We start from the raw sequence: 18,492 nt of genomic DNA, 5'->3' as shown, positions 1-18,492 counted from the left end.
GCTATGGCACCCTCTCACATAAAAACAAGTACTCTGCCTCCAGGATTGTCGAGGCCTACCATAGGAGTGACTTATAGGTGTATATGTGTTTATATATATAGGTAGATATAGGTATACTATATCTAAGTAAGGGGTGATTACACCACCTTACCCAAGCTGGGTGAACAGCCTGTGGTGTCAGTTTGGAGGGCCAGCCAGGGGTGGCATAATACATGCTGCAGCCTCTGGTAGGCCTTGGATGCACCTATGCCCTGGGTACTTATGGTACACTATACAGGGGTTCACAAAGGTGACCCAATACCCAATCTGGTATGTACCTAAAGTACATGGTATCAATTTAGAATCAATAATTTTTATTGAGCAGCATAACACCTCATAACACAGCTTGGCTGCCTACATCCACTGGCCGGCAGAGCAAGATCCATTGGTGTTAAACACAGCGTTTGGGTCCACCCCCGGAGGGCAATCCCGCAAGGGCGAATGCAATGCCATGAGGAGCCGTCATTACAGTCAGCAATCTACTGCAATTAATAATAGAAACAGGAACAACAAACGAAAAGGAGCCCCCCCCACACCCCACCACCCTCCTCCGCATCAGCCTCATCTACCCCCTTTGCGCTCCAAGTCACACACTCCCCTCACTACCTCCCTGGCCAATCAAATCTTTTGGGCTGAACCCCCAGGCTCCAATGGGATAAGTTGCAGGATCTGGAGATATTTCGGACATGTTACCTCACGTAGATCTCGGGATAGAAGATGAATGAATGGTTCCCACAACTCTGCATAATCCGCCCCTTGCCATCCATGCAGAGCGAGAGTCGCTCCATAGCTAATAGGTGCCACAGCCGTCGGATCCAGTCCCTCGGGTCGGGAGAATCAGTGGACCTCCATTGCGCTAGGATGACTAAGCGCGCCGCTAACAAAGGCCAAAGCAATCTGCTTATCCCTCAGTGAGCGCAAGGGAAACGCTTTTGCATGCGGAAGCCCTAGCAGCACATGTTCAGGGGACCGAGGGAACGTGATGTGAAACGCATCATCTAGATCTTCAAGGACCGCCTTCCAATATCGCTCTAGCTCCGGGCAATGCTACAATAGGAGCGTCAAGGTGCCCGTGGCACCACATCCCCTCCAACACAGGCCTGAATGGTTCGTGACCCAGGACTTAATACGAGCTGGGGTATAGCACCAATATGTAACCACCTTATAGGCTGACTCTGCACCTGCAACATTTGCAGCAGTGTGGTGCGCGAGGTAGAACACTCTTTCCCATTCCTTATGTGACAGAGGGCGTCCCAACTCTGTCTCCCAGCGAACCTGTGTTTTAGTGCACGAAGCTTAAGAGCGCGCCATAATCATGGCGTACAAATCAGATATAAGTTTGCGATCATCTTTCTTGCAGACAACCCTACGTTCAAGGGCTGTCAGTGGGCGGGACATAGCAGCGACGTTAGGAGGCTGAGTGACCCAGTGCGCCACCTGTGAATAAAAAAATGCATCAGATTCTAAGAGAGAGAAGTAGTCCCGGCGAAGCAAGGGGAACGGGATTAGGCCATCTAGATCAAAGAGGCAGCCCACTCTCTTGAAACCTTCCTCCCTCCAGCGTTGAAAGGTCGGGGACGAGCAGCCAGGCGGGAAGTATGGGTTGTCTACAATGGGCGTCATAGGCGATGGGAAAGTAGTCCAACCTTTACGCTGCGCCAATTGGTCCCACGCCTTCATAGTTGGTGACGTCACAAGTGAAGAATAAAGACCCTAAGCTCTGTATTTTCGAGGGAGCCATAACTCGCGCCAAATATTGCAGCACGCCACCGTCTGGTCCATAAAGTTCCAGTGCTTACTGGAATATGGCCTGTTCCATTCAAGGATGAATCGCAGACAGGCCGCCTGGTAGTACGCTTTCAGTGAGGGAAAGCCCAGCCCACCGCTGGCCTTAGGGGCCGTAAGCACCGAGGAGGCAAGCAGTGGACGTTTGTGGTTCCATAAGAACTTAGTAATCAGCCCCTGCAGCTTCTGTAAGGTACCCGGCGGAGGGCTCAGAGGGAGCAGCTGAAAAAGGTACAAGATGCGTGGGAGTACCGTCATTTTGACTGCAGCCAGTCTACCGAACCAGACCAGCTGGAGACGGGACCAGTTGGACAGCGATTTGGTTGTTTGATCCACTAAGAGCTTGTAGTTAATGGAAATTGTCTGCGCTATAGAGGGGGCAAGATGAATTCCCAGGTATGGAATATCTGAGTGAACCCACTGGAAGGCAAAATCCTGTTGTAGGTCCTGCACTTCAGTAGCAGGGACCAACACGTTAAGTATCTGTGATTTGGAAAAGCTTGCTTTAAATCCCGCAGCTCCACTAAATTCGTGTAGCTCTGTCGATAGGTGCCGCAAGGAGGTGTGAGGGTGTGTGAGCGAAAGAATCACGTTGTCCGCATACAGGCTGATTTTGTGCATGTCTGCTCCAAATTGAATCCCTGCAATTCCCTCATTGGACTGCTCCCGCTGAGCAAAGGGTTCCATATGGAGCGCAAAGAGCAACGGGGACAGGGGGCACCCCTGCCTCGTCCCTCGAGTGATGGGAAAAAGAGTAGACCTGCAGCCATTCACCCGGACCACCGCCTTCGGGCCGCATACAGGCAGCGAACCCATCACAGGAAGTTAGCCCCCAGGCCAAAAGCTTTCAAAACGGCAAACAAATACGTCCAGTCTACACGGCCGAAGGCCTTCTCCGCGTCTATGGATAAGAAGAGGGCCTGTGCACGAGAGCAGTGAACTAAGTCCATGAGGTGCAGAAGTCTCTTGGTGTTGTCCCCCCTTGCCTTGTCGGAATGAAACCCGCTTGGTCCGGATCTATGATGCCGTCCATTAATGGGCTGAGGCTTGCGGCTAAACGCTGGCGAAAAGCTTGCCGTCGAAGTTGAGGAGTGAGTTTGGGCGGTACGATCCACACTCCATGGGGTCCTTCCCGGGCTTGGGGATGACCGTGATAGCGGCCTCCGACATGGAGGGAGTCACTTCCCCCGTCTCCAGGAGGAAATTAAAAAGGCGGGTTAAAAAGGGCACCAATTCCACGCAAAACGTCTTATAGAAGATGGCCGAGAAGTCGTCCGGCCCCGGGGATTTGGCTAGTTTCAGTCTCGCAATCGTGGAGATCACTTCCTCACTACGTATTTCAGCGTCCAGAGCCTCCGTCGAGGCCTGAAAGAGGGGCGTTACACCACAGGAAGCCAAATATGCTGCCACTCGCTCAGGGTCCGAGGGTTCTCCGCAATACAAGGTTTGGTAAAACCGCTGGAAGTAGTCTGCAATAAGGGAATCAGTTGTGTGCTCCACTGCCTGAGGATCCCTAATGGAGTGGACGGCGGACCGCTGCGCTTGAGCCCTCAACCTATGCGCCAACATCCGGCTCCCTTTGTCCCCACTGAGATAAAACTTGTGGTGAAAGCGTAAAAGGACATATTCCGCCCGGTCTAGATCGAGGTGTTTTAGCATGCGTCGTTTCGTTTCCAACTCCCTCCAGATGCGCGGAGCCCCCGTCCTTTTATGTATCACCTCCAGGCCACTCACTTCCTTTTCCAGTTCCGTGCGCTTCTCCCTACGTATCCGAGCGTAGGTCGCGGACAACGCAATAAACTTTCCCCGGGCCACGAGCTTGAGGGCCTCCGAAACGGACCCCAGCGACATGCCATCCCGATCGTTGTCTACGAAGTACTGGGTGATAGTAGCCCTAATGCGGGTGACTGCAGACTCCGAGTTAAGGAGAGAGTCTCGAAGTCGCCAACCAGACGACGGTGGCCGCTGCCCACTACAGGAAAGCTGAACAGAAATAAGGGCATGGTCTGACAAAGATCGCGGGGAGATAGCTGCTTCAGATAAATGGGGCTTGAGGGAAGTCGTAGCCAGGAAGTGATCTAAGCGCGCATACGTTTTGTGAGCTGAGGAATAATAAGTGAAGTCGCGCTCTAGGGGATGCTGAGCAAACTGGGAAATGACCAATGTTCGTCACAAGGATCATTGTAGAAAGGGCATGTGGCGCCATTCAGAACCGTACCCAACCCTGATACAGGGCACCACCTTTCACTAGGGACAAAAGAGGAGTGGATATCACAGTCTTAACTCCCAGGGCCCCCTCCCGGCGCCGCCAAGGGATGTATGACGTTACAACGCATACTTTTACAACGCATACCTTTACAATGCAACATCCATTACAACGCATTCCATTACAACGCATGCCATTACAACAAACTTTTAAAAACTACCTTTACAACGCATTCCATTACTACGCATACTACCTTTACAACACATACCATTACGACGCATAACATTACATTGCATGCATGGTAAATATTGGATAGTGTAGGGGTAAAAATTACTATTCTAACTCCAGGGGGGTGCAACAGTAGGGTAAGTGTTGGATAGTGCAGGGGTAAAAATAACTATTCTAACTCCAGGGGGGTGCAACAGTAGGGTAAGTGTTGGATAGTGTAGGGGTAAAAATTACTATTCTAACTCCAGGGGGTGCAACAGTAGGGTAAGTGTTGGATAGTGTAAGGATACTATGCGTTGTAATGTTATGCGTTGTAATGGTATGCGTTGTAATGACATACGTTGCAGTGGTATGTGTTGTAGTGTCATGCGTTGTAATGGTTGCGTTGTAATGGCATGCGATGTAATGGATGTTGCGTTGTAAAAGTTTTGTTGTAATGGTAGTGCATTGTAAAAGTTTTGTTGTAATGGTAGTGCGTTGTAAAAGTTGCGTTGTAAAGGTTGTTTCCCGCCGCCATGCAACTCATCCCGGGCCAAGCAAACAGCATTCAAGTGGCACCCTCGCCGTCCGTCACCAGCGCCACCGAGGAGACGGCCGCCTCTCTTTCCATGAGACTGGCAGAAGGATCTGGTTTCCCCCACGGGGGCGATCTCCCATTCAGTGGAGCGCCTGCGTCGCCGAGCGGGAGACCAGGCCGGACCAGTGGGAGCGTCCGACCTCTCCAAGCCCAGCGCCTCAAATGCTGCATCCAGGGAGCGAAGCTGCAAGAGTTTTCCCTTAAACTTAAAAATGATGCGGAACGGGTGCCCCTAGGAGTAGGGGATGCCCTGCTCTCTCAAGTACGTGGTGATTGGTTTGAAACTGCGACGCTTGATGAGGGTAGAGGCCGCTAGATCCTGAAAAAGGGCAGGTTGATGCCCGCAAAACTGTACCAAGGGGAGGGCTCCTGCTTTGCGTAGAATCTGCCCCTTGATCTGGAAGTCGTGGACACAGACTAAGATGTCCGGTGGGGGGGCCTTAGCGCCCCTCGGCAAGCCAACTCGATGTACCCTGTCCAGCTGAATGTCGGTTGTCCCCCTCATCTAGGATCTGTCAGAACAACGCCATCACATACTCCTGCAAGCTATCCCCCTCTCCCTTCCAGGGGACCGCTCGGATCCTGATGTTATTCCTCCGCGAGCGATTTTCCAGATCTTCGGTATGCGCCTGTAGGTCCAAGTTCTGTTCCGTCAGCCGAATAACATCTTGTTGGAGCTGATGGAGCTCTTCGGCAGTGCCCAAATCGTGGTCCTCTAGGGTCGCCACCCTCTCACCAATGGCGTCGACATCCCGCCGCATTTCACGGAGATCAGAGGAAAGTTGGGAATGGATTTCCAGGATGTCTTCCTTAATGGTGGCAAAAAGCTCCAGTATGAAGGCCTTGGTGGCCGGCGCCTCCACGTCATCAAGCTGCGTGGACTGGGTATCCGGTTGCGAGGCAGCCCGGCTCCCTAACTTCAGCAGCGGGTCCTTCGAGGCCTTGTCCTTCTTACCTCTGTTAGTGGACATAGTGACGTCACCCCGGGCCCCAATCCCGACCCTGAGCCGCTCGCAGAAGATGCCGTCTGCCGATATGTAGGCCGATGGCATGCCCCCGCCAGCCAACAAGCTCCTTACTCAGTCAGCGCTACGTGAGAGCAGGCCCCAGGTCTGCCAACCGCAAAGTCCACCGCAGTGTGGGGCCTCCGCGGGCCGCCGCCTGTATACCTCCCCGGCACCCGGGTACTTGTGTCAATGCCCAGCCAGGCGATCCACGGGTCCCACACCGGGTGCAGGCCAACCGTGGGGTACTTCAGTCAGGAAGGCAGCTTGGATCTAGGCACCCGAACTCCACCAGAGCTGCAGCCCAAGTAGACAGTCGCCAGCCCCCACACTGCACCCCTTCTCTGCTCGCTCGCCCCCTTCAGGGCTACTCTGGGGGGCCCGTCCGGATTCGCTCTCGCAGCTTGTGGCCAAAGGGAGTGCCTCACCAGCCCTGCACTCCTAGCCACCATGTGCAGCGGAAAGTCAGTTAGTGGGGGCAAAAAGTCATGGAGTCTCTGCCCGCCGAAATGCCAGCCGATCCGCGGGCCGGGACAGAGCACCGCTGTTCCCCGATGCCGCAAAGTACCTCCCGTCGGTAGTCACTGCAGGGGTGGGGGGGGCCCGCTTGTCACCACTCTCGCTGCCCACTGCTGCCAGATCTCGCGCTGGGCCTCACCTCATCCGCCGAACCACGGACCGACCCACCAACCGCTAGCCAGCCACCCCTCCGCTCCTCACCTCCGTAGCCAGCCACCTCCGCCTGAGCCGCTCGACCGCCGCAAGCACAGTGGGAGTTCACAGGCAGCGCAGACCTCTCCGGGGACAGGCCCCAGCTCGGTGTAGGGGCCTGACCCTCCCCAGGCCCAGCTGTCGCCACCAACGCAGGTCTCCAGTCGGTTTCAGCACCAAGGCGGCCGTTCAGAGCCCGGGATGCACCACTCCATGGCACACAGTCCTCAGCTCCACTCACCAAGCGGCTGGCCAATCTCAGGAGGCGTCGGGGTTGTACAGCCTCAAAAGGGCAGATCTCCTTCAGCCAGCGCCGAAATAATGGCACCACCGGGACCAGGACAGCGAGAGGACCTCCAATCACCCCTCTGGCGGCGTGGATGGGCACCAGGTAGGGCAATGTACAAAGCTAGATGCCAGGCGGCGCCGGAGGGACTGAAGTACACGTCCTACACTGCCGCCGTCTTGGCCACGCCCCCATGGTATCAATTTAGAGGGAGAACAGCTAGGCTGTGGATCTGATTAGCAGGGCCACAGCCAGTCTAGAGTCGAAAAACCAGAAAATCACAGCAAAACGTGGGGGTGACCATAGGAAGCAGACCCTACTCTCCTACACAACCCCCCCCAAACTTAGGGACATTAAACTAACCTTGACCAGTTGAGTCTTCATGTTCTAAGTAGAAATATCTGGAGAGTCCATCTGCATTGGCATGGTCAGTCCCAGGTCTATATTCCACTGTAAAGTCCATCCCCTGTTGGGAAATGGACCACCTAAGCAGTTTTGGATTCATCTGATTTAGCCACAAGAGGGGCTTATGGTCTGTCTGAATCTTGAAGTGAGTACCAAACAAGTATGGCCTCAGCTTCTTCAGGGCCCAAACCACAGCAAAGCCCTCCCTCTCAATAGCTGACCAACGTTTCTCTCTAGAGGTCAGCCTTCTGCTATTGAAAGCTACTGGCTGGTCTTGACCATCTTTATTCAGTTGTGAAAGAACAGCACCTACCCCCAACTCAGAAGCATATGTTTTAACAATGAATTCTTTGGAGTAGTCTGGACTTTGCAGAATAGGTGCAGTGCACATGGCCTGCTTCAGGTCATCAAATGCCTTTTGACAGCTTACTGTCCACTGAACTTTCTTTGGCATTTTCTTGGAAGTTAAGTCATTAAGGGGTGTCACAACGGACCCATACCCCTTGACAAATTTCCTGTAGTACCCAGTCAGGCCCAAGAATGCCTTGACCTGTATCTAGGTGGTGGGAGCAGTCCAGTCCTTTATGGTCTGGATCTTGCTCTCCAATGGTTGAACCTGCCCTCCACCTACCAGGTGGCCGAGGTATACAACCTTGCTCTGCCCTATCTGGCACTTGGTATCCTTGATAGTTAGGTCTGCCTTTTGCAGGGCCTCCAAAACATTATTTAGGTGGATCAGGTGATCTTCCCAAGTGGAGCTAAAGACAGCAATATCATCTAGATAAGCTGCACAGTAGTCATCCAGACCTGAGAGGACTTGGTTCACCAACCTTTGGAATGTGGCAGGTGAATTTTTCAGACCAAAGGGCATTACCACAAATTGATAATGTCCTCCTGGGGTTGAAAATGCTGTCTTGGCTTTTGCATCATCAGCTAGCCTGATCTGCCAGTAGCCAGCTGTCAAGTCAAATGTACTCAAAAACTTGGCAGATGCCAATCTGTCAATGAGTTCAACTGCCCTTGGTATTGGATGGGCATCTGTCCTAGTGACAGCATTGAGGCCTCTGTAATCCACGCAAAACCTCATCTCTCTCTTACCATCTTGGGTGTGAGGTTTAGGCACTAAGAGGCAGATTTACAAGGCACTTGCGCCACGTTTACGCAGCAGTTGCGTCATGCAACGGCGGCGCAAACGTGGCACATCCCTGTGACCCATTTACAACGTGACGCATCTAGGCAGATGCGTCACGTTGTAAAGCCCTGCGCCACATGTGGGCGTTCCGGCGCAGGGTGGACGTTCCGGGGCAGGTGCGCCTCGCAAAAGTGCCTGCGTGAAATCTACAAGATTTCACGCAGGCACTTGTGCGACGCTGCTACGTCAATTCCTTATGCCTGCTAGAAGCAGGCGTAAGGACTGACGCAGCATGTTAAGTATAGGGCACATCCAAGCATTGCTGGAGTCACGTCGCGCTTGCGATGGGACTCCAGCGATGCGCCACCCTTACATCACGAGATGCGTCACGCATCTGCCTACCCTTGCGTCACGGCGCGCCGCATTGTAAATGCGGCGTATCCGCCATGACGCAAGGGTAGTTTTGCGTGACGCATTTGTTCTGGCGCATCCCTGCTGATTTGCCGAGATGCGCCAGAACTCATAAATATGCCCCTAGGACTACTGGACTGGCCCAAGGGCTCTCTGAGGGCTTAGTGACTCCCAATTCCAACATATTTTAGACCTCTGTCTTGATACAGTCCCTGACATGATCAGGTTGCCTGTAAATCTTACTTTTAACAGGCAGACTGTCCCCAGTGTCCACTTCATGAGTACACCAGGTAGTCTGACTTAGAGTCAGTGAAAATATATGTCTGTAGGCCTGCAGAACTTGTCTGCAGTCCCTCTGCTGCTGATCAGTGAGGCCGCCTGCCAAGGCTACACCATCAACTGACCCATCATCAGGGTTCTGAGAGAGCAGTTCTGGGAGAGGGTCACTCTCTTCCTCCTGTCCTTCATCAGTAGCCATGAGCAAGCCCATGTCAGCCCAGTCAACATATGGTTTCAGGCTGTTGACATGAAGCACCCTGTGGGGGCTCCTGGTAGTTCCAAGATCAACCAAATAGGTTACCTCTCCCTTTTGCTCAACAATAGTGTGGGGTCAAGACCATTTGTCTTGGAGAGCTGCTGGGGCCACTGGCTCCAACACCCACACTTTCTGCCCTGGCTGGTAAACAGTCAGCACAGCCTTTTGGTCATGCCAGGCTTTTTGCGGTTCCTGGCTAGCCTCAAGGTTTTTGGATGCCTTCTTCATGTACTCTGCCATTCTGTAGCGGAGACCATGTACATAATCCACAATGTCTTGCTTTGGAGCTTTGAGAGGTAACTCCCATCCTTCCTTCACCAGACAAAGGGGTCCTCTTACAGGATGCCCAAACAAAAGTTCAAAAGGGCTGTAACCAACCCCCTTTTGTGGGACCTCTCTATAAGCAAACAAAAGGCAGGGCAGTAGGATGTCCCATCTCCGCCTGAGCTTTTCAGGGAGACCCTTAATCATGCCCTTTAAGGTCTTGTTGAATCTCTCAACTAGACCATTGCACTATGGATGATAGGGTGTGGTGAACTTGTAGTTCACTCCAGACTCTTTCCACATAGCAGTCAGATATCCAGAAATAAACTTTGCACCTCTGTCTGAGACAACCTCCTTTGGAAAACCCACTCTTGAGAAAACTCCCAGGAGGGCTCTTGCCACAACAGGTGCTGTTGTGGTCCTTAGGTGAATAGCTTTTCGGTATCTGGTGGCATGATCCACTACCATCAGAAAAAAACCTATGCCCAGAGGCAGTTTGGGGATTCATTGGTCCAACAATGTCAATCCCTACTCTTTCAAAGGGAACCCCCACCACAGGTAGTGGTATTAGGGGGGCCTTTGTGTTGCTTGGCAAGTGACACAGGAGCGACAAAACTCCTTGGTGTCTTCTGACATGTGGGGCCAGTGAAAGTGAGGGACAAGCCTGTCCCAAGTCTTGTTCTGGCCAAGATGTCCTGCAAGGGGAATATCATGGGCTAATGTAAGAAGGAAGCCCCTGAATACCAAAGGTATGACCAGCCTCCTGAAAAAACACCGGCTTGGGGTCTCTAGCCTCTGAATACAGGAGCCCTTCATCCCAATACACTCTATGGGTTCCATTAGCATTCCCAGCAGCCTCAGCAGCAACTTGCTGTCTGAGTGGTTCAAGAGAAGGGCAGTCCAACTGCGCCTGCCTCAGATCTGCCATTGAAGGTCTCCCTGTCCCCTTGAAACTCAACCTGTTCAGGTTCAAGCTCTTCCAGGACAGTTCCTTCTTGGGTCTCACAATCAGCTTCCTTGGGAGGCTGATCCTCACTCTGAGGCAAGGGGGAAGGCACTGCCTTAACCCTACTGCTTCTCCTCCTGGTAGGCAACTGGTCCATTGTTCCAGAATCCAGTGCCTGTTCAGTGTTGCATATTTTGACCTGTGACCTGGTCACAGCAAGGACTGTGTTGATATACCTAACATTTCTGCATGAGTCCTATACTCCACTTCAGAACAGACTGAAGATTCTAGGTCATTGGCAAGCAAACATTCTACAGGGAGGTCTGAACTAACAACAACCTTCTTTAGGCCAGCTACCCCTCCCCAGGAGAAATTAACAATTGCCACACTATGGGTGGTAGTGACATTGCTTGCATTGGTCAATAGGTAATTCTCACCTGTCAGGGGTCCACAAAGCGGGGAGTCACCATTGTGACACTAGCACATGTGTCCCTGTAGGCCTGAGCCATCGTGTCATTAATTAACGGTATCTATCTGTACTTGCCCAAGTTACTGGGACTCACAGTAGAGGACACAGGTATGTCCCCATCACAGATCAGGACAGTTTGAGTTGGTATTCTGACTAGGCCAGAATCCATCTCAGTTCCCAGGGTTAACCCTACTACACCCTTCTGTTGAGAACCACCACTATTAGCTGTACTAGGGGGAACAGTTGCCTTAGGGGCAATGGTGGCTGGAGCTGTCTCCTTCTTGGTGCACTCACTGGCCCAGTGAGTATTTACCTTACATACTTTGCACCATGGTTTCTTAGGAGCCTCTTTCTTTTTTGCAGGTTGGGAACCCCCATCATTAGAAGCTTTTTGGGGACCTTGAGAAGACTTCTGGTATTTTGCTTTCTCCCCACCCTTTTGGTCTAGCTTCTTCTGATCACCACCTTGGTTCTGTACTTTCTGCTTCACCCTAGTTCTGACCCACTTACCCAGTTCTTAGGGAGAGGTCAGATCAGAGTCAGCCAGGTGCTGATGCAATAACTGGTTCTGACAGTTGTTAAGACTTTGTTCTCTCATAATCAAACTATACAATCCTGTATAGTTATTGACCTTACTGCCCAGTAACCAGCCTTCCAGAGCCTTAGTTGTACAATCTACAAAGTCAGTCCAGTCTTGAGTCTGTGTCTTCTGGGTATCTCTGAACAGCAACCTGTACTGCTCAGTGGTTAAGCCAACCCCATCTATCAGAGCACTCTTGATCCTAAGCTTGGCTTCTCTCATCCTAGCATTATGCTCCCTCCTCTGAGGTGAAGGCATTCACCTCAGAGCAGAGGCATCGGACCCCAATGATGAATCAGAAGGGTCAGATCCACTGGAAAGAGATCTGGGTCGTCTGTACTCACCATTAGGCCTACTAGGTGGTCTGGATTGGATCCTTCCTTCTCCAGATCCAAGTAGTCCTAGGTTAACCTGGTTTAGTTCCCTGACTTCTGCCTGGTTAGCAACCATATCATCATCAGAATCCTCTGGGTTCTCACCAGTGGGATCTTCTGTTGAGGGCTGGCCCCCCTCTGTACTACCTGGGTGATCTCGGTTGGATGCCTTTTCTGCATCATACTCCACTAAAATATCTACCAGGTGGTTAAAGGTTGGACTCTGTCCTTGTCTCAGTTTTCTGACTGAACACATACTTCTCAATTCCTGAAAAGTAAATGTGTCATACTTAGAAGGTACCCTGGGAGGGCCTTCAGGCAGAGGCCCACTAGGCCCTGCTTCCATGGACATTTTCTAGTGAGGTGTGGTGTGTGCACCTACCTACACTAAATGTTTTCCTACTAGAACCACTCTAGGAGTTGTAGTCAGGGTGAGCTAAGCCCTTATCACCTACAACTGCTAAGTTCAGTAGAACTTATGTATTATAAGAACTTGATTTATATCTACCTACAGGTACCTTAATATGATCTTTCAAATGATATTTCAAGATTATATGGTAAAACAAAAGTAAGCTCTTATCCCATCCGCTGCACACCAATGTGAGAAGTTAGCCTGGAATATGATGTCCACTAGTTCTAGTGGGCACCTTGCACCAGTCTAATCAACCCTTATTGATAGTGATTGTAAAGTCAACCTTATAGAAACTATCCTAGTGGTAGCATGGACCAGCAGTCAATAGGCTAAGACTTCAGAGAGCAGGGGAGGAGCCAAGATGGCGAGCGAGATGGCTGCGTACCCGCTCGGCTCTGTGAGCCTCCTCACCCCGCGCATACATCCTGGCACTTATCCTGAGCTACAACGGCATCTACATGTAGGCGAAGAGTCCCTTTCACTTACCGCTTGCTCCTGAGGCTTCAGCTTGCTGCGGACCCGTTGGAGTGTCCCCGACAGTTTTGAGGCCTTCGCGGAGCTGGGTCCGGGGTCTCGAGTGCGGAGAGTGGCCGGCCGTGAGTGCAACAACAGCGGCCTCTGGTGGTGGTGAGGACTCGGCCGGAGGAAACTGTAAACCTGATTGCCGATGGCGATAGTGCCAACCCAGCCCGACTGGCGGAGAACCGTGTGGGGAGTGTGATTACGCTGGGTCGAGGGGGGTACATGATTATTAGCCCCCCATTCCGGTGTTGTACCTGGGCCCATCACTGCCTTTGCCCGGAGTCAGCGTGCTGCCCCCAGGGTGCGGCGGAGTTTTTAGCCTTTTGGTGACTCTCCGCTGAGAAACCTGCCCTGGCCTGTGAGATTCCGCTGAGAAACCTGCCTTGGCCTGTGAGATTCCCGTTGTGAATCCTATTCATCCCTGATGTGAGACCCGGTCCCGCGGTGAGGTGGTGAGGGACGAGGCCGGAGCAGCTAAGATGGCGGAGAGCACCCTCGTGCGCACACCTCACCCGGGCAGAGAAACCGTTCCGCGAGAGAGTCCTGGGGTCTGGCGACTCGAGAGAGAGCCCACGTTCAGAGATGTTTTGGCTGCATTAACAACTCTGCATAAGACCGTGATCCGGGACGCCCGGGAACTGGGACGGAGGATGGCCGCCATTGTTGTCCCGCCGCTCCGCATGGGTGGGGATGAATCACAAGGAAGCGCCGATGTGCCCGCCTTTGCGTCAGTGTTGAACGTTCCAGCTGCGCCTACGCTTGTGGAGACGCCGATGGACCCGGTCCGTTACATCGCTTTGGATTGCTCTGTTGTGTTTGGGAGTGACTCGTCGGGGTCTTCATATATACGGCGGCGGAAGAAACAACATCGATCCATAGTTTGGGTCGCCCCGGCGGCGCTTCAACAGTTGTCGGATTGTGTGTCTTTCTCCTCCTGGCCGGTGAGACTGTGTTCTGCCTGGGGGATGTTTCCGGCATCGGTGCTGCCACACACGGAGTTCCGCCATGCGTACTTGACTGGGAGTTGGGGGCTACGGTCCCATGGTGTATTGGCGCCTCTAGGACCGCCCGGTTCGGTTGGACCCACCACACTGTACTGTATGCCGATTGATGAATGGCCGTATGTGGGTACTATTGATAGAGGAGGCCAGGGATGATATTGTCTGGGATATGATGGAACACATTGTTGGCTGACGGTGTTTTGGAGGGACACTCCACGGGGATGTTACCGATTGACTATATGATTCTTGCTTACTGTGGCTCTTCTGACTTTGCTTCTGATGTATACTGTGCGCGATAGGGGAGGGGGGGGGCCGGGTGGTCTGCTCGATGGCCCTTCTCCGTATTTTTTCCTTTCTTTTTTCTTCCTCTTTCTTCTATATTTCGGGTCTCTTTTTAGGGCGATAGGCACGCTGCTGGGGGGGGTAGGCCGTAGCCTTCTGCAGGGGTGCAGGGTGGGGGGTAGGGGGAAGCGGGTTGTTTCTTTGTCCTTTCTTTGTCTCTATGGCCCTTTGCTTCCTCTTTTTCTGGGTGTTGTCGTCTTCATGTTTCCTACAATCTGTTTTGTTTTTAAGGGTTGGGGTGCTGATTCGCCATGACGTGTATGTGTTGTTTACTTTAATCCTGACTCGTATGCCTTGCCCCCGTGGCCTTAAGTGTATTCGCACTCATTCCGGGGTTCTGTTTCATGTTGCTATTGTAGGATCATGTGTGACTGTCTGGCACTTCTTCTGATGTTTTTTCCGTTTTATTTTTCTTCATTGTAAAATTGACCTTCTTCAATCCTGTATATTACGCTGTATGCTTAAATACGAGTCATATCCTGGATATTTACCTGCCCCGGCTAATCGACTGCTGTTTCTTTTATATTGCTCTGCTTACCTTGCGACTTGCTTAGCGGCCGGCCGGGATGGTTGTAGGCCCATGCTTGTATTGATGTGCAGTGATAATAAAGGTCTTTTAAAAAAAAAAAAAGACTTCAGAGAGCATGTGAAACTGTTTGTTTTACCAATTATAATCAAAACCACAAATGGAGCATAGAGGGAAGAAAGGACAGGGTCGCCCACCACTCAAATGTTTTAGAACAAACAAAAGACCCTATCCATGGACGTCAACAGGTGTCAGTTACCAGGGAGATAGAACAGTCTATGTGTACTGATAACTACTCCAGAACCCTACAAGTTGTGTGGGGATAATTTCACATTTAAATATGAGATTCCTAAAATGTTACGCCAACTTCTATCGAACATACATTTTTAGGAATATTCCCGTTATTTAGAATACTGTGATGTACGTTTGTTTATTATGTCTATGAAATATGTATGTTTTCCAACTTTTGTCCTCATTCAACTTGTACTACAACATAAGTCTGGCTAAGAAAAGAAAAAGAAAAAGAAACATTTCTTTCAACTGAATCATGTTCTATCTGTGTAAATACAAGAAATAGCAATGCACTGTGATTTAAATGTTATTTTGTTTTATTTTTTTCATTTAGAAAAAGTGGCTGAATATCGATCTGTCCTGATGAAGACAAATGACTTTGTCGAAACGCGTTGACACACAGCCTTATTTTTCATAAAACCAGAGAATTTATTTTTAAGAAAAAGCCCCTTTTTATGTATATCGATATGTCTGCTTTATATTTATTAATGAAAAGCCACATGAAGTAATAATTACTCGTATTGTGTAACCTCTTTTATTGAATCACATGTATCCATACATCTTTTATATTTATATTAAAAATTAACTTTTTTGATATCACTCCAGTCCATTGCTTTAATTTTATCGATTATGTGTTTATGAATATGTTTCTCTGAATAGCCAGCTTTTTGTTCTAATTTTCTGCCTGGGTAGATACCTTTACACAAAAATTGTTTTCCCTGACCCAGGAGTTTGATCCATATCAGGGGGTCCTTGATACCTACAAAACGGGATAATTTCACTGCACTGCGCCCAAATTCATGTAAAAAACCCAAATTTCCTTGGCAGAAACACCGAACACCAACTTGTTCGACCCACCTAGGTCGATAACAAAGATCCACACCCACGGTGTTGGATCAAGTTCTCCTTAAAAAAAATGTGTGAAAACCAAGTGACACCTCACGGAAACACCACCAACGGGGTAACTGGTATGTAATTTCCAGACAAGCCCCTGTCTCATCATCGGTAATCACTTGGGGGCATATTATCAAGCCTGGGCGATAAAATTATCGCCGCTTTATCGCCGAAAACGGCCGATAAAGCGGCGATAACAGGCTTGATAATATGCTCTATGGAATTCCAATCGAAGACCATGTTAGATGTCTTCACATCTAACATGGGCTTCGATTGGAATTCCAAAGAGCATATTATCAAGCCCATTATCGCCGCTTTATCGGCCGTTTTCGGCCAATAAAGCGGCGATAATTTTATCGCCCAGGCTTGATAATATGCCCCTTGATTCTCAAAGAAAGAGAGAAAATAGTGTCCAAAACAAACAACCAAAACGTGTAACAAACAGTGGAAAGCAGAGAGCATCTGCTAGTGACAAACACACAACATAAATAAGTGCATAAAACACAGCATCTAATTCCCTTAACCAGCTTTATTCGTAGGGAAACAAAGTATGCTGTACCACTAAAAAGGCTGGTAGCTATTCATGCATACCATTACCTAATGCCAGTGCCGACATGTTTCACTGCCACGTGCTTTTAGGCAGTTTCATCAGGGCTGCACTATATGCTGCCACTCCACTCTTGGACACTTGTTCTTTGTTAACTGCCAAGGAAAAACAGGCATATAGAACTAAGTTAAAAGCATGTAAACACATAAATGCGTGGCCGTATGTGTTGTGTTATGTGAAAAACATTGTTTACCCAGAGACCACCATGTTGCTCCTACCGGCCGCCTCGGGGTATGGGGGGGAATGTAGGGGTACTCCAAACGTGAGTTCCTACCTTCACTTAGCTTTTAGCTTTCTAATGAGGCAAACAAAGGAACATGTAGCCAGGTATCAGAACATATATACATAATGATGTAAAATAGGCTCCAAAGCCTTACACAGTGCTTAGATACTAGTATCCAGGCTTCGCGTATTTACACGCACTTGGATAATGCAACAGGAGCAACAGTCAGCTGCCCCTGACTGTGTTTCAGTTTTCTGTATCAAAATATCCTTATCAGCCCACTTTCTAGCCAACAGTCCAACAGTACTCGATATCAGAGCTTCACCCCGGTTTTGCTGCCGTGATGTCAGGACCAACGCTAGAATAATATTGTCTAGGCGACACATGTTTACTCACGATCTGCGTGATGCAGAAATCGAAATTTCGGGGCATATTACCAACCAATAGAGATAATTTTTGTCTCTAACTTGTTTAGAGACAAAAATTATCGCCGCAAATCGGCGATTTTTATCGCAGATAAACCTTGGTATTACCAAGGTTTATCGCAAATGCGATAAAAAACGGCCGCAATGCATGAATATCGCTGAAAAGTCAGCGATATTCATGCATTACCGAGCTAATGCTCTTAGCCATGTTATCCACCTCCCATTGGATAACATGGCTAAGAACTGCTCCTGGGCAGGTGTTAGCTTTTGGAGATATTCGCGCTTAGCGCGAATATCTCCAAAAGTTGGTAATAGGAGATAGCGATGTTAGCGACTGTTTCCAGTCACTAACATCTTGGCACGCCCACTTTGCATGTCATTAGTGATAAATATCACTGACATGCAAAGAGGGGCCCAAGATGGTCACTATCTCCTATTAGCTGTCGATAACTGGTGTTAGCGACAGCTTGGTAATAGGGAGATAATTTTATCTCCACTTTCTTGGCTTTTAAAGCCAAAAAAGCGGAGATAAAGCCCTTGATAATATGCCCCTTCATTTTTACGGGGAACCAAGCCCCTTCCATATTTCTGATGCAGCTGCTTGAATCTAAAACATGCGCAGTCACACAAACCGCACTCACGCTCTGATTTAACCAAACACTTATCATCGTGGTAGCTCTTTCTGAGCGTTTGAGCAGAACCAAACCACTCGCACACATCGCACTGGATCTCCGTCTAGTTAGATACTTCTCACCGTGGTAGCTCTTCATGAGCGCCTCGTCTCAACTACAGTGTGCACCTTCCCCGCAGGCCGTGGATAAACACCAACAGCACACCAACAGCGGTATCCGCCCCCCGCCCGCGGTCACCTGACCTCATTGAAATTCGGGCAGACATCTTACAGCAGTAAAAGCTGTCAGAGGACCGAATCCAGGGAATGTCAATCGGGATCAGCCTCCATAAACAGAGCTTGTTGCTAAATGTAACACCACACATTCAATTAACATCGAATTTTCCTTTTTGTTAAGAATACACAGTAGACACATTGGGAGGGTGTCGTAAACGGCGGCCATCTTGGACTAGTCAGAAAAATTGCCCTGGGTGTAGGAATATGCTACAACAATGGACTCAAAAGCTGCCTACCAGGTACGGAATGGTCCTATTTATACCAAGTACTAAAGGGCTAGCAATAGTGTGTCACTCCATACCACTAAGGCCTGTGAATTTCAAATGACTCATGGCCTTCCTCTCTATGTTTTAAGATAGGTCAAAATGTACATTCTATTGCAGGTATTGC

At 50.0% G+C, this 18,492-nt stretch overlaps 1 long non-coding RNA gene across 1 annotated transcript in view; it reads left to right on the top strand.

The window, feature by feature from the left end:
• LOC144807867 (uncharacterized) overlaps positions 1 to 15,634 on the top strand; it is a 351,958-nt gene extending 336,324 nt beyond the window's left edge. Inside the window, exon 3 of the long non-coding RNA XR_013606481.1 lies at positions 15,381 to 15,634. This is a non-coding gene — a long non-coding RNA (uncharacterized LOC144807867). The remainder of the gene's footprint in view (positions 1 to 15,380) is intronic.
• The last annotated feature ends 2,858 nt before the right edge of the window (positions 15,635 to 18,492 follow it).

This window comes from Lissotriton helveticus, chromosome 1_2, assembly GCF_964261635.1.
Source record: "Lissotriton helveticus chromosome 1_2, aLisHel1.1, whole genome shotgun sequence".
Taxonomy (NCBI): Eukaryota; Metazoa; Chordata; class Amphibia; order Caudata; family Salamandridae; genus Lissotriton; species Lissotriton helveticus.
The sequence above is the reverse complement of the archived record's forward strand: the minus strand, read 5'-3'. Positions and strand labels throughout refer to the sequence as shown.